This window comes from Podarcis gaigeae (assembly GCF_964106915.1).
Source record: "Podarcis gaigeae genome assembly, chromosome: 3".
Lineage (NCBI taxonomy): Eukaryota > Metazoa > Chordata > Lepidosauria > Squamata > Lacertidae > Podarcis > Podarcis gaigeae.
The window spans coordinates 6,073,858-6,089,888 of NC_139680.1; the positions used below are offsets into that span (position 1 = coordinate 6,073,858).

Here is a 16,031-nt window from a genome sequence, read left to right on the forward strand (position 1 = left end):
GCAAAATTTATACACCACTTGATTGTAAAAAACAACAACCCTCAAAGCAGCCTACAAAAGAGAAAACCGTAAAATCAAGAAGAAGAAGAATCACAACCATGCTTTAAAAACCATGCAAAAATTAAAATCCCAAAACAGATTAAAATTACCTCTGAAAACTAAAATTACTAGTTTTGCAGTTCAAAAGAGCAGGGCTTGAATTGTGGGTGAGGATCTGCAGTACAGTCAGGGAATTGGCTGCATCCTGCCAGTGTAGAGTGCAGATAATGTTTCAGATACATATACAGTGGTACCTCAGGTTACATACGCTTCAGGTTACAGACTCCGCTAACCCAGAAATAGTGCTTCAGGTTAAGAACGTTGCTTCAGGATGAGAACAGAAATCGTGCTCCGGCGGTGCGGCAGCAGCAGGAGGCCCCATTAGCTAAAGTGGTGCTTCAGGTTAAGAACAGTTTCAGGTTAAGAACGGACCTCCGGAACGAATTAAGTACTTAACCTGAGATACCACTGTACTGTATAAAGAAAATTACTTTCCCTCTCATTGGGAGGGTGGGTGAAATCAGTGAGCTACATGTCTCTGCACCTCACATCAAGGAACATAAAACTCAGCTCATCGTTTTTAAATTTCATCTATAGCTAGAAAAGAGGTTTGTTCAAGTTTTTTATGCAGCCCAAACAGCAGCAGCATGTACATACAAGAGACAAGTATTTGCAGAATCAGCTTATGAACAATTTAATTATTTTATTTGAAGGTTACTTTGAAAATGTTTGAAAAAATTAGTACCCGCAAATCATTTTGAGAAAAAATAAAACAAAAACGGGTTAAGTGGGACTTGATTAGTAAACTGTGAGCAGAAGGCAAACCTGAAATCCCCTCTAGGTGTTAGCTATAATACTTGGCCAGCCATAATAAGTCTGGGTAGGTCTGCACATTATCATTTTCAGAATAATACGTCTTTGATTAAGGTGGACCTCTATCTTCTCCATTTCCAAGCCTTGACAGACATTTTGCAAGTGCTCCAGGGATTTTTTGCTTGCCCACGTGAGCTGCTATTGCAGCAAAGCAAGGAACTGCTTGCCTCTTGCAAAGCTTTCATGGTGCTTTTTAGAGGGTTTGATTAAGGTTTAGAATTTTGGATTGATAACTTGCTTCTTCTCCTGCCGACCATGGTTCATAGGGTGATAACTGGTCTGGCTATTGCTCTTCGTAGGTCGCGGGGGCCAACTTGAATAAAATATTGGGAGGCCAGATAAATCCCAGCCCACATAATCGACTCCAAGACTAGGGCTGCCATATTGGCAACCCAACACAAGACGCGGCACATGCACACCCATTTGAATGGCAATGCCCATCAACTGAGGGAAGGCTGCCCCCTCAAATATTTTAGGGGGCAGCAAGGGACATCCGCCCCTAGAAGTTCTGGGTTCATTCAAACATGATTAAATATTATTTCTTATTGACAGGTTTGCCAACGCTTTGAGCACATATACAGTGGTACCTCGGGTTAAGAACTTAATTCATTCTTAACCTGAAACTGTTCTTAACCTGAAGCACGACTTTAGCTAATGGGGCCTCCCGCTGCCACCGCAATGCTACTGCTCAATTTCTGTTCTTATCCTGAAGCAAAGTTCTTAACCCAAGGTACTATTTCTGGGTTAGCAGAGTCTGTCACCTGAAGCGTATGTAACCTGAAGCGTCTGTAACCCGAGGTACCACTGTATATAAGAGTGCAGATAGAGAGCCATTTTATGTCCATGTTTAATTACAAGGCATTCCAAAATATGCAGATGGTAGAAAGATGGTAGAAAGATAATAGGTCCGTATAGTGAAAGCTATGGTTTTCCCAGTACAGTGGTGCCCCGCAAGACGAATGCCTCGCAAGACGAAAAACTCGCTAGACGAAAGAGTTTTCTGTTTTTTGAGTCGTTCCCCAAGACGAATTTCCCCATGGGCTTGCTTCGCAAGACGAAACATCTTGCGAGTTCTTGCGAGTTTGTTTCCTTTTTCTTAAAGCCGCTAAGCCGTTAATAGCCGCTAAGCTGCTAATAGCCGCTAAGCCGCTAATAGCCGTGCTTCGCAAGACGAAAAAAACCACAAGACGAAGAGACTCGCGGAACGGATTAATTTCGTCTTGCGAGGCACCACTGTAGTGATGTATGGAAGTGAGAGCTGGACCATAAAGAAGGCTGATTGCCAAAGAATTGATGCTTTTGAATTCTGGTGCTGAAGGAGACTCTTGAGAGTCCCATGGACTGCAAGAAGATCAAACCGATCCATTCTGAAGGAAATCAGCTCTGAGTGCTCACTGGAAGGACAGATCCTGAAGCTGAGGCTCCAATTCTTCTCATGGCCACCTCATGAGAAGAGAAGACTCCCTGGAAAAGACCCTGATGTTGGGAAAGGTGGAGGGCACAAGGAGAAGGGGACAACAGAGGACAAGATGGTTGGACAGTGTTCTTGAAGCTACCAGCATGAGTTTGACCAAACTGCAGGAGGCAGTGGAAGACAGGAGGGTCTGGCGTGCTCTGGTCCAGGGGGTCACGAAGAGTCGGACACGAATAAACGACTAAACAAAAACAGAAAGATAATACTATTTATAAAGGCACTCACACATTGGCACCTTTGAAGGCAGGGTGCAAGATTCAAGGTCCCTGACAATGACTAATTAAGCAAATGGAGGATAATCAAATGGCTACTAACCACAGTGGCAATGTTCTGCTTGTGATCTTCTGTACTTCCTCGAAGCAAGGCAGCAGTCCCGCTTCTAAGGATAACCAATGATGGTGCAGCAAATTGATTTGTGCATTCAGCACACTGGGGACCTGGGTGCCTGAGCACCCACAAAATTCGCCATGTGCATGCACAAATTTCAGTGCCAGGGCCATACACACTGCTTGGCGCCCACGGCCCTGGGCACCCACAGTCACGAGGCCCCACTGACAAAGGAGGTGATGTCTCTCTTACTGCCCCTGATTCACTTCATTTGGGAAGTCACAAAATATGCAAGCTTCAACTGCAACCCTATTACGCTTATCGATTCTTCTGATGGCCCAAGTGAAAATAAATATATAAAACACTTGGCTTCTGGCCAGAAGCAAGATAGTTTCCACCCTTGAAACTATGTGTGTATTTTTGGTGCTCTACTGGCTTTGCATCCTTCAGAATTTTTAGACCTCCCGCACCCTGCATAGCCGGACATCAAGGCACCATCATTCATCTGATTTTGTCCGTCTTCGCCAGGAATGAACTTTGAACAATATGGCAGCCACTGGCCTGACTTACTCTCTCACATTGTCACTTTCAATCTAAAGACAGAGCCACTTGGTCGGTTTTAGAGTTCAATGTAAAACCACTGACAAGTCCGTTAGCCTTCCCTTCGTAAAACGAGGGTACTTGGGATTTGTTTTTCTTACTATCATTTTTAGAGTTCCATCTCTTGGCTCTCTCTCTCTATATATATATACAAAAAAACCCACACCTAATTTCAAGACACTTTTACCACAGCATTTATGTTCAGCAAGCTTACACTCATAGATGAGTGTGGGTCTCCATTAGCCTCCATCTTTCCCTCTGTGAACTTGTGTGGTCAAATACCTATCCATTTTAAATTAAAATGGGGCTGTTCAAATAAGAAGATAGTGGCTTTTTCACGGGCTCAAGGGATAGATTAACCAAAGTACGGAAATGTGTACATTTTTAACAAAATCCCAAATGGCCCTGTGTGTTTCCAGGACATCAAAGGAATCTTAAGGACACAGATATAATAAAAGGATTCAGTGATTCACATCTGGAGGGATAAATGCTATGTTTTTGTTCTTTTAAAAAAACAACAACCTCCCCTTTCACTAGACAAGGTCTTGTGCAGTCATAGCACTGGAGAAAGTTCTGTGGAAGCTTTATAAATGTGAGTAGGGGAGCAGACCAGCCATTCATTGGGAGGAAATTATTCACAATAAATATACTGTAAATTCCTTACAGATATACAACAAAGCCTAGTACAATGAAGTCAGCAAAGTATTTTCTTTGCAGTAGCCTCATAACTTTGGAACTACTTACCCAAAGAAGCCCATCTGCCTTGCTTTGGGAGGCCCGTAGATTTTTTGAGACTCATTCTTACGGACCTTAAAGACAAACTGCTTATTTGTTTCTGTCTGTCTCCCGCTTGGACTACTGCATTGTGAGGGGAGAGAGACTTTCTGTTCCTCATCAGGCAATAGTACTTCCACCTGCCTTGCCCTGGGAGCCTTTCCCAGACCATGACATTAAGAACAGCAGCAGCAGCAGCTGGGGAAAAAGGAGTTCAGGGATATTAAAAAAAGAAGAAGTCTTATAAGTTGTGTGTGTGTTTCTCAATTTGATCCTTTTACATGTTTTGTGCTATTTTATGCATTGCAATTTGCTGCAATTTTTATAGATTATAGATTAGTAATTATTGCTTGTGGTTGATGAGTGTAAACTGTTTAAATTATTCTTTGCTGGTGTTTAATTTTTCTGTTTACTATTCGATTTTGTTCGATATAAGTTGTTTATTTTAAAGTTATTGTGACTTTTTATATTCGATCAGATTGTTACTATTAATGTTTGATGTTTCATTATGTTTTTATTTGTGTTGGAATCCACCTAGAGTGGCTGGGGAAACCCAGCCAGATGGGTGGGGTATATAAATAAAAAAATTGTTGTTGTAGTTGTTCTGCATTGCACCATTATCTATTACAAAAAGTTTCTCTATTACAATTATTCTATAATTTTTCTTCCACTGCTTTTATCCGAATCCTGCCCACGCTTTCATTTGAGGACAATATTTTTATAAATATTCCATGAAAGGCCTCTGTGCTTCTATAAAATGTTCATCATTTTGATCTCCTAATTTCACTGTCAGCTTTGCCATTTCTGCATAGTCCATTACTGTCAAAAGCCACTCTTCCTTCGTTGGAACCTTCTCTTCTTTCCATTTCTGGGCATGTAATATTCTAGTTGCTATTGTCACATACAGAACTAGTTTGGTCATCTTCTTTGGAAACTTCTGACCCTATTATGGATATACAGTGGTACCTCTAGATATGAACAGGATCTGTTCCGGAGCCCCATTCTTATCCTGAAGTAAACATAAGACGCGACTGCTGTGACATCATTTTGAGCATCTGCGCATGTGCAAGCGGCGAAACCCGGAAGTAACAAGCTCTGTTACTTCCGGGTCGCCGCGGAGCACAACCCGAAAATATTCACCCCGAAGCTACTTCAACCCAAGGTATGACTGTAATGAAAGCTTATGGTCTTTTGGAAGTAGCCCATTTAAACATTTTCTTCATTTCATTATATATCATTTCCCAAAAGCCTTTAGCTTTTTTACATGTCCACCACAAATGGAAGAATGACCCATCTATCTGCTTACATTTACTTATCACATTTTTACACATCTTGGGCAGTTTATTTGTCATATGATTTGTGAGTTTAGAATGAGTGGGGCAGCATTTACTCCAGGCTAAAAACTAACTCAGGGCATATAACTTCCCTAGCATCTGTGGGATAGGGGAATTTAAGTCTGAAGATCCTATACACCTGGCAAGTCTAAGATGCTCTAGTTGTGCATGGCATCCAGTTGCAATGGTGATGCAATACCCCACATCTATTTCCCCACCACCACCATTGTTGCTAGAACAGCTGTCACCATATTGGTCCCTCCACAGGGAACCAAGACTAGTTCAGTGCATCTCTAGCAGAAAGCACACACACACAGTTTCCTTGTACCTAAACTTCAGATGCTGGCAGTAGGTTAGCTAATTGACTCTAAACTGCACTTCGTTAGCACATATGAAGTGTCCGCAAGATGCCATTAGCCAACAAACCACCCGTCAGGCGCAAGTTTATCCTGCTTCCTTGCTGCAGTTATTTCTGCAACCAAATTAGCTCAAGTAGGCACACAGCATAGCTCTCTCCTCAGTGTCCCAGTTCCTGCTGGCACTGCAGGCAGCTCAGTACCCCTGGCTGAGCTATTGCTTACTTGTGCCAACCTTATTTAATCTTCCTTTTTATTTTGACGGTATTCAACAGTCTTGAGAGGCAATGGAGTGCACCTCAGGGGGTGAAACCACTGGAGAGTCACAGCGCCTGCAGAGACCGTTAACTCAAAACTGTTGCCTCCCGTGTTAGTTTTGCTGCATTAACAGCAGCGAAGTGACTTCTCCAGGGTGCAAGCCCAGGCAGCGAGTCTGAAGGCCTTCCCTCTCAGCCGCATTGATGTGGTCCAAAGGAAAGCCCAGCACCAGCTTGGCTGCAGGAGTTGCTGGTAAGAGGCATACAGGACATGCATCTGTCTTCGGGATTCCGCTCTACTCCAGATTTGCGTAGCGGTTATTTTTATTAACCACAAACACCAAGGAACACAGGAAGCTGCCGTATACTATCTCAGACAATGGTCTTCTGCATGGGACCAGACCATGTGCTGGACCACTAAGATATAGATTCTTCAATATAATTTAAAGTACACCATTTTAATTATTTTAACAACACCATTCCTAAGCTTCTAAAAATACTTCTCCTGGCTCCAAGTCCCTCTTTTTGAGGGTATCCTCCCCGCAGACCCCAACACGGAGTCAAATAATGAGTGTGCTGTGTCCTCAGTTTGCTCTGCTGACTTGGGGGGTGACATCACTTCTTGCCATTTCCTTTTCTCCTTCCTTCCAACTCAGCGCCACCTGGATGGGGCCGAAAGCGAGGCTGAGCATCAGCTGCTGCAGACATCTCAGCGTTAAACTACAGATTGCAAGGATAACTATTTATTATCCTGGCTCTCACTCTTCCATGTTATTACGAAGTGTCCTCTTGCCTTTTACCGTGGGGAACAAGAGCTCTTCCCTTGCCGTTAAATACAGATCTTTCGAGATTGGGGGTATGTGTTTTGGATAGCAGAGCTCAGGGTCTCTTTATCCAGGGAGTTTTCTAAAACGGCATTCAGCGCAGCCCAAGAGCCATCTGCTGTCATGAGTCACACACATGTTACACTTGCATCTCCTCTATTCTTATCATAATGAACTTGAATAACCTTGGGCTGCGCTTCAGCTGGGGATCACAAAACGCACCAATTTACCTCTCTCCCAGCACTTAAGAAGGATGGTTCCCTTTTCTCTTCTTGATTCTCTGCTGAAAGTCAGAAGAAACAGCACCCCCACCGCAAAAGGAGGGAGGACTATCATGGATGTAATAATTCCAGACAAGGCTTGACAGACAGCTGGGAAGTGTTTATGGCTGCCACATACCAGCTGCCTCCTGGCGTTCATGATACAGGTGTGCATTTCTTCGGGGGGAATTGGAGATTTCCTGTTCCCCGTGGCTGCCACCCTTTTACCAAGGGGTGGGGTTGATTTTGCCACGAAGAAAACCAAAATGCTGCACGTCAGGCAAATTCTGACTGCAGTTCTGCGTAGCTTTTGCAAGCTATTTCTGAAAAACCAAAGTGTGTTCTGTGTGTTGATGAGGTGCTGCATTCAGCAGCAGAGTTCCAAAGCATTTAAGAGGCAGGAGGGTTTAGTTAGGGCAGGTGAGAGGTGGAAAAGGAAGACAGGGAAACAAACACTTTTCAGTTACAGTGGTACCTCGGGTTAAGTACTTAATTCGTTCCGGAGGTCCGTACTTAACCTGAAAGTGTTCTTAACCTGAACCACCACTTTAGCTAATGGGGCCTCCTGCTGCCACCATGCCACTGGAGCACGATTTCTGTTCTCATCCTGAAGCAAAGTTCTTAACCTGAAGCACTATTTCTGGCTTAGTGGAGTGTGTCACCTGAAGCGTATGTAACCCGAGGTACCATTGTATTAATTTTGCAGGCCTTTATGCAGGTCAGTGGGGCTATGCAGGAGGCATGAAGAGGATTGCCCTGTTGTGCCTTAGGGTTTACTCTTTGCTGACACGTTGTGTAAGGAACATTAGCGAATGAATTGTTTATCATTTGTTGTCTTTGGACAATTGCCTCTACTTCTTGTACAGGTCTCAGTTAGACCGACTGCCTTTCTGCTTTGATTAAGCCATGTCTGGATCTCAACGGAGGGAAGAACAACCGCAAGTAGGGTCCCCAACAAAATGTTGTGGCGTACCTCTGGTATGTGTGCAATATCTCAGTCTGCGGCTGAGGAGGATGAAATATCAAGGATAAGAGTAGAAACTCTTAAGCTGGGTCTGTCTTGAAGTGTCATTTGCTTTGTTCCAGTTTTGCTGGATTTGGCCTGAGAGGAGCCCCCAAGGTAGCAATTTAAAGTACCGTATTGGTCCGAATATAAGCCACACTCCCCCCCCCCAATTCTGACACTGAAAAGTTGAAGTGCGGCTTATATATATATATCAGAATATTTAGAATTAGCCAAATCGACAGATATAATAAGACAAAAACCAAAAAGTGAAGTGAAAAAGGAATGGGAGTGTCTAAATGAATACCTTAAAAGCCAAGGTTTGAGCACAGAAATCTGGCTGAGTCTGGAATAACCTTGTGAAGTGAAAGGATAAGAAAGTGGGATTTATATCTAGATGCTAGGATAGAGATGATAAGGAAATCAGGAAGACACAATGAGAGGTAAAGGAGGTGTTGTGGGATTGGCGGAAGTCAATATTTGCTTTTCTTTTTAGTGTTTATATTATTAACTTGTAAGATATGGATTTGTGTTTTTTTTTGTATGTTTGTTTTTGTGTTTTGTGTATTGTTATTTTTCGATAGTTTTCGTGTTGTTGTTGTGTGGAAAATACTAATAAAATTTATTATTTAATTTTTAAAAAGAAGAAGTGCGGCTTATATTCAGAACCGAGTGCTGCGCGCCTGCCTCCCAGCACTACTGCTGTGAACGGGGGCACCACTGGTTTGGGGAGTTAGTGCCAGGAGTGCCAGAAGGGGGCTGCACACGCAAATAAACCTTGAATTTTAAAGGTGCGGCTTATTTGCGAGTGCGTCTTATATTCGGGCCAATAAGGCAGACTGTCATTTGCTGCAGCCTGAGAGGCCAGTCCCACGCCCACCTTCTCTGTATTGCTGTGCCCACTGATCATTTTCTGCCCTCATAAGGCTGTGTTTTCCCCCTGGCGCTGTGGGTTAAACCACAGAGCCTAGGACTTGCCGATCAGAAGGTTGGTAGTTCGAATCCCCGCGACGGGGTGAGCTCCCATTGCTCGATCCCTGCTCCTGCCAACCTAGCAGTTCGAAAGCACGTCAAAGTGCAAGTAGATAAATAGGTACCACTCCAGCAGGAAGGTAAACGGCGTTTCCATGCGCTGCTCTGGTTCGCCAGAAGCAGCTTAGTCCTGCTGGCCACATGACCCGGAAGATGTACACCGGCTCCCTCAGCCAATAAAGCGAGACGAGCGCCGCAACCCCAGAGTCAGCCACGACTGGACCTAATAGTCAGGGGTCCCTTTACCTTTACCTTTAGACCTAGGGGTTCCCCTAAGCTTGCTGATTCCGCTCTCCTGTGTGCCTGTTGCACTTTTGACAATGTAAGAATTGGCACCCACCCCACAAATAAAGGGAATTATGATAGGCGCAGAACTCAAAGAATGGGAAGCTGTGTTGAAAAGAATAAATACATTTAACCCCCTTCCCCAGTTGAAAGTAAACTACACTCAGCGCCCTTCTAGGGTCTGGAAAGAAACAGCTCACCTTTTGAGAATCATTTGCAAAGCGGATGGGCCTGAAAGGACAACAGCCCTTCATGGTATTTCCTGGTTTCTCCTTATGTGATCCACGCAGGGCTTCCACAATGAAATGGGAGTCTAGCAAGGTTCCTCGGTCTGTGGCGAGAGGTGTCGTTTTGCCTATTTGCTGACATATCTGAGTCTGCAAAATTAGCTGGAGAAATATATATATAAATAATGTATTAGTACTAGGTAGACCTTGTTCTCCATCCAGTCTTCGCGTTTCACAGCAGCTCCACTGTGTAAGATCCTGTATGACTAATGGTCTCAGGTAGGCAGGTTAGTGAGGACCTCTGCCCATTCCCTTGCGGAGATGTTGCAGCAGACTGGCTCTTGTTGTACCAGCTCAACTCAAAGGCACAACCTTTTACGGGTGAGCTGAACTGCACAGTATAGAATGGGTAGTAGCCCCCTCTCTAAAGTCAAGAGGAAAACACATCTGTAAAATAGTTTGATGGTTGCATCTTGGTGTATACACTGAACATGAATTCAAGATGGAATTTCAAAAGGAAAAAGGGCCCCTCCCCTTGCAGATGTATGAAAACCAGGAATCCTTGAGCCTCACCGCTCTCTGTGTTTAGAGAGACCCATAAATGAACCCCCATGGGAAGAAAATACCATTATCTCACTTTGCAGGGAGAATAAACCCATCTACCCCCATCCTTATAAGGGACGCGAGTGATGCTGTGGTCTAAACCACAGAGCCTAGGACTTGCCTATCAGAAGGTCGGCGGTTCGAATCCCCGCGACGGGGTGAGCTCCCGTTGCTTGGTCCCTGCTCCTGCCAACCTAGCAGTTCGAAAGCACATCAAAGTGCAAGTAGATAAATAGGTACCGCTCCGGCGGGAAGGTAAACGGCGTTTCCGACTCCCTCGGCCAATAAAGCGAGATGAGGGCAGAACCCCAGAGTTGGTCACAATTGGACCTAATGGTCAGGGGTCCCTTTACCTTTACCCTCATCCTTTGGGATGAGGGTGGCACTGTGGACTAAACCACAGAGCCTAGGGCTTGCCAATCAGAAGGTCGGTGGTTCGAATCCCCACGACAGGGTGAGCTCCCGTTGTTTGGTCCCAGCTCCTGCCAACCTAGCAGTTCAAAAGCACGTCAAAGTGCAAGTAGATAAATTAGGTACTGCTCCAGCGGGAAGGTAAACGGCGTTTCTGTGCGCTGCTCTGGTTCGCCAGAAGCGGCTTAGTCATGCTGGCCACATGACCCGGAAGCTGTACGCCGGCTCCCTCAGCCAATAAAGCGAGATGAGCGTGCAACCCCAGAGTCGTCCGCGACTGGAACTAACGGTCAGGGGTCCCTTTACCTTTACCCACATCCTATGTTGGACTTTGCTCAGAGCACTAGCTAGTCGAGGATCCAGGGGTAGTTGGTATAGCATAAGACTTAATCTGGTGGTTGTGGTTTTAAGCCCCATGTTGGGCAAAGGATTTATACAATGCAGGGGATTGGACTAGATGAATCTACCATTCTAGGATTCTGTGTCTGCTGAGACTGCGCAGTGGCAGGGCAGGGTGCTTCACTCCCAGAAAGGGCACCAATGGAGTGATGTCCATGTGTGAGGAGATTAAGTCCCAGCCTCTTGGGACCACTCCCACCACCTGAACTGTTGATGGGTGGGAGGGGGACACATAGCAAGCTGGTTCAAATCCAGCTGTGGTAGTCCATAGGCTCTTTTGTTACTTTTTGCTTTTTCTTCAGTTGGTCCCAATAAAAGGTATTCCCATATGTCACCTACTATGTCCCAAGAAGACTCCTTTGCCAACAGACTCCAATGACTGCACCGTAGTCTACTCTGAGTAACAGGAAGATCCGGAGATTTCCCACAGCTAGGAATCCTACTGCCAACAGCTGCAGAAATGGACACCATCCCTTTACAGTGGTACCTCGGGTTACGAACTTAATTCGTTCCGGAGGTCCTTTCTTAACACAAACCGTTCTTAACCTGAGGCACGCTTTTGCTAATGGGGCCTCCTGCAGCCGGCACGCGATTTCTGTTCTCATCGTGGGGCAAAGTTCATAACCCGAGATACTACTTCCAGGTTAGTTAGGCTGTATGAATTGTGCATTGCTTTGTAACGATTTGTTGGGTCTCTGGACAGTAATAAAGATTGATTGATTGATACTTCCAGGTTAGCAGAGTTTGTAACCTGAAGCTTTTGTAACCTGAGGTATTTGTAACCCGAGGTACCCGAGCACTCTTGACTATCTAATTCCGAGGTTTTTAACCTTTTTGAGTCCATGGTTCCCTTGACCAACTACATTCTTTCTGTGGCACCCTTGTGGACAATCATGCTGCAGAGCCAGCAGCCCCTCACCTCTTTTCAAATACCCTCCTTTGTGAAGTGTTCCCTCAGCCTCCTCTCCCCTCTCCTTGGGAGTCCTCCTAGCAGCCACTGCCACCCCCAAGAGAGGTGCCTCCCAGGGGGCTGGGATGCCCCCAGCCGTAGCGGCCTGACGGAAACTGGCCAAAGGTGAATTTGAGGCCAGCACCTTACTCACACTGGGAGGCAGCAGTGGGTGCCACTGGGCCTGCAAAGGCTCCCCTTTGGCACTGTGCACTCAGGTTCCAGGCAGGCCTTGCACACAGCAAGCACAAAGAAGGCCAGCATGGTGCCTGCCTGGCCTCCCACTTGTCTGTCCATTCCCAACAGCAAGGGCTGGCTGGGCTCCCTCACCCACATGCCTGCTTACTTCGAGGTTGCCGCAGCTCCTGGGAACCAGCACCCCTGGCCAGCCCCAGAGGCACCATTCGCTTGCAGAGCTTGTAGCCACAAACAGCTGTGCAAGCCTTTGGGAGGCAGAGAGGTGAGAGGGAAGAGAAGACGGATGGAGTCAGTGTTGCCTGAAGCAGCCCTGATGGCACACTGGTTGAATACCCCTGGCCTGCTCCAAACTCTAAAAGATCTACCAGTTCCCTTCGACACCACCGAGACCTTTATCTTCTGCCTCTGCTGCAGGACCACTAACGGTGGTCCTGAATCAGCAACTTGCTTTTTGTTCAAGGTACTGAGCTTGCCTTACCTTCTCATCTGTTCCAGACGCAGGTGGCGCAGGGGACGCAGGTGGCACTGTGGTCTAAACCACAGAGCCTAGGGCTTGCTGATCAGAAGGTCGGTGGTTCGAATCCCTGCGACGGGGTGAGCTCCCATTGCTTGGTCCCTGCTCCTGCCAACCTAGCAGTTCGAATGCACGTCAAAGTGCAAGTAGATTAATAGGTACCGCTCCGGCGGGAAGGTAAATGGCGTTTCCGTGCGCTGCTCTGGTTCGCCAGAAGCGGCTTAGTCATGCTGGCCACATTACCTGGAAGCTGTACGCCGGCTCCCTCAGCCAATAAAGCGAGATGAGCGCCGCAGCCCCAGAGTCGGCCACGACTGGACCTAATGGTCAGGGGTCCCTTTACCTTTAACCTCTACCTCCCTTTGCTTGTGGGACGCCCTCATGGATAAGGACAGTTGTATAGCAGGCCCATCAGACCTCAAAGTGAAGATAAAAATACAGAATGAATACATTTGATTTGGCTGAGAATATTTTCAATCTCAATATAAACGATACCTTGGCATCTCCACCTGCTGCATCACTAGGTTCAAAGATATCAAAGTGGGGGGTGGGGAAGCAACAGAAAATGTTCGCTTGCTATCTTTTGCATACCAGGCTGTTAAAATGCACAGGAGCATGGCAGTTATCCTGCTTTTGGCAGTGTTTTCCAGAGCATGGTTGGAGGTATTTACAAGCTTCCCGGATGGATTTGGGTATTAGCAATATCTTCTTTGCACCCGCCCACCCCCACTCCACAGCTGCACAGAGCAAGAACCGGGCATCTCTATGTCTGCATGGTGAGCTCTGCTCATGACAGATCTAATTCCGAGCAATGGATACAGCGAAACCGTTCAATGTTGACCAGTGTTTTAGGTAACACAAAAAGCAGTGTAGGAGTACAGTTCATCTCATTTCTTCCCTCATCCGTTAATGGAAAAGAGAGCTGTCAATCAAGCTGCTTTAGCAAGACATTGCCTTTTTTGTATTTTCACAAGTTACCTCTTGCAGTGTTTGATTTTTAGTGGTCAATCTGTGCTGCGCAGATGCACAGCATCACTTCAGACAACTCAGTAGTGGATATGCAAGACTCCGAGGACGCTTTAAAAGTTGATGACTGCGCTCAGTGAGCTTTACACAAACAAGCATTGCCACAGACATCTACCTTGAAAGGGCAGCAGTTTAACTAGTGCATTTTAATTAATATATAATACAACCACAGATGTTACTAGGTTGTGTCTGGTGGCCACCTAAAACCTGTAAAGCTTCTGGGAAAAGGTGGAGAGCATTTTATATGGTCAAATAAAGGATGGCAATATTGCCTTGCCTGAAATTAAGGCTGATTGGGTATCCATACTGTAATTCTTAGTTCTTCCATACATACAAGCAAGAAAATAATCAATAGCCTCTGGAGAGTTACATGAATGCAGAAGGAGACCTCCTTTAGAAAACAAGGCTGAAATCATACGCTTACTTGCTCAGGGGCAAGTCCCACCAAATTTATTGGGAATTGTTTCAGAATGCCAACATGATTCCATACCAAGAGTTAAAGTCCCTTGGCCTATGGATATGCAGTATGTCATCATGTTTAGAAAGCTGCTATGAAGTGTGAAGATCCATGGCACTTATAGGAAGACTTCCTGTTATCTAACTGAGCTGATACAACTAATCCCAAGTGAGATCATGATATACAGAAACCAAATATCTTTGAATTTCAAACCCTTCTCTCTAGTTCCTGACATTTGTGGACAGATCACTACTACAGTGGAACCTCGGTTTTTGAATGTAATCTGTTCCGGAAGACTGTTCAGCTTCCAAAATGTTAAAAAACTGAAGATCAACGAGCTGGCTGCAAAGTCAATGGGAAAAAAGAAGAAAAAAAAACTCCCTGGAAGCAATTACTTCTGTGTTTGGGTTCCGAATTGTTCAGCTTCTGAGACGCTCAAAACCTGAGGTTCCACTGCACTGAAGTCAAGAGTCTTCTGAAACGAAGGGTGGAAACATTTTGGAGTCTCAAAAGATCAGGATCTTGGAGCTGAAATTTGTACGTTCTGTGAACTGCACACTGATCTCCCGGGGGGGGGGGGGGGAATAGTACATCACCTCTCAGAGAGAGCTGGGTCTCTCAGATTCACAAGAGGATTATCCACTAGGCTACAGTACACTTTCAGTATCTCCATACCTAGAATGCTTTTATTACATTGGACAGTCTCTCCAAGGTTGATAGCACTGAAAACCTTACTCACTGTTGATCTGGTTCTCTTCCCTGTGAAACTGGATATATCTGTGTAGGAAGAGGGCAGGGCAAGAATGAACCCAGGGACAGAGAATCAACAGAGAACGAATTCTGTTCTTACATGTTAAGAGAGAGAGGATAACTTGAGAATTCTGGAATTACCACTAGAAATGGGATTATTTTTTTTAAAGCAGTAAACCATATCAAAATAGCATTTTGCATTTAACAACCTATAGTGAAGTTACAGTAATTTAAAAAGATGTGGGTTGGATGTAGTTTCTTTCCTGATACAAAATGCCAAGACTGGAGGGGGAAAAAAAGGATTAACACAGAGGAAGCCTGATACATACATGCACACACAGAGCTGATTTTACTGGCACTGCATAAGACTGCAGCCTAGTATCAAGTTAAAGGTAAAGGTAAAGGGACCCCTGACTGTTAAGTCCAGTCGCGGATGACTCTGGGGTTGCTTTATTGGCCAAGGGAGCCGGCGTTTGTTCGCTGACAGCTTCTGGGTCATGTGGCCAGCATGACTAAGCCACTTCTGGCCAGCATGACTAAGCCACTTCTGGCGAACCAGAGAGGCACACGAAACACCGTTTACCTTCCCGCCGGAGCTGTACCTATTTATCTACTTGCACTTTGAGGTGCTTTCGAACTGCTAGGTTGGCAGGAGCAGGGACCGAGCAATGGGAGCTCACCCCGTCGCGGGGATTCGAACCACCGACCTTCCGATCGGCAAGCCCTAGGCTCTGTGGTTTAACCCATAGCGCCACCCGCGTCCCTATAAAATATCAAGTTAGGGGAGCACTATGTTGTCACCACTTCCCAACGCACTTACAATGGAGATCAATGTCTCCTCCTTCCTCATTGGAAGAACTGCAGGCACAAATATTGTCCTGCATATGTCAAGGAAGTGCAGGTGAAGAGCAGCTTTTAATTTAGGACCAGTTTGTGGAACTGAATTTCTCCACCTGAGATCAGTGAAGGAAAAAGTAGGATGAGCTACAATATCCATGACTGCACTTTCTAGATCAGCTGCTGTCGTGGGGAAAGGACATGACAACGCTTTCTCAGTTC

General features: G+C 45.5%; 1 protein-coding gene across 3 annotated transcripts in view; it reads left to right on the forward strand.

The window, feature by feature from the left end:
• Positions 1 to 16,031, forward strand: part of SLC1A4 (solute carrier family 1 member 4) — a 308,345-nt gene that overhangs the window by 157,093 nt on the left and 135,221 nt on the right. Inside the window, exon 10 of one of the 3 annotated variants that reach the window (XM_083730412.1) lies at positions 7,588 to 7,620. The exons of the other annotated variants lie outside the window; for them this stretch is intronic. The gene's annotated coding sequence lies outside the window, so the exon portion shown is untranslated. Of the gene's footprint in view, positions 1 to 7,587; positions 7,621 to 16,031 lie in introns of those variants that run through there. 3 annotated transcript variants of the gene reach the window in all.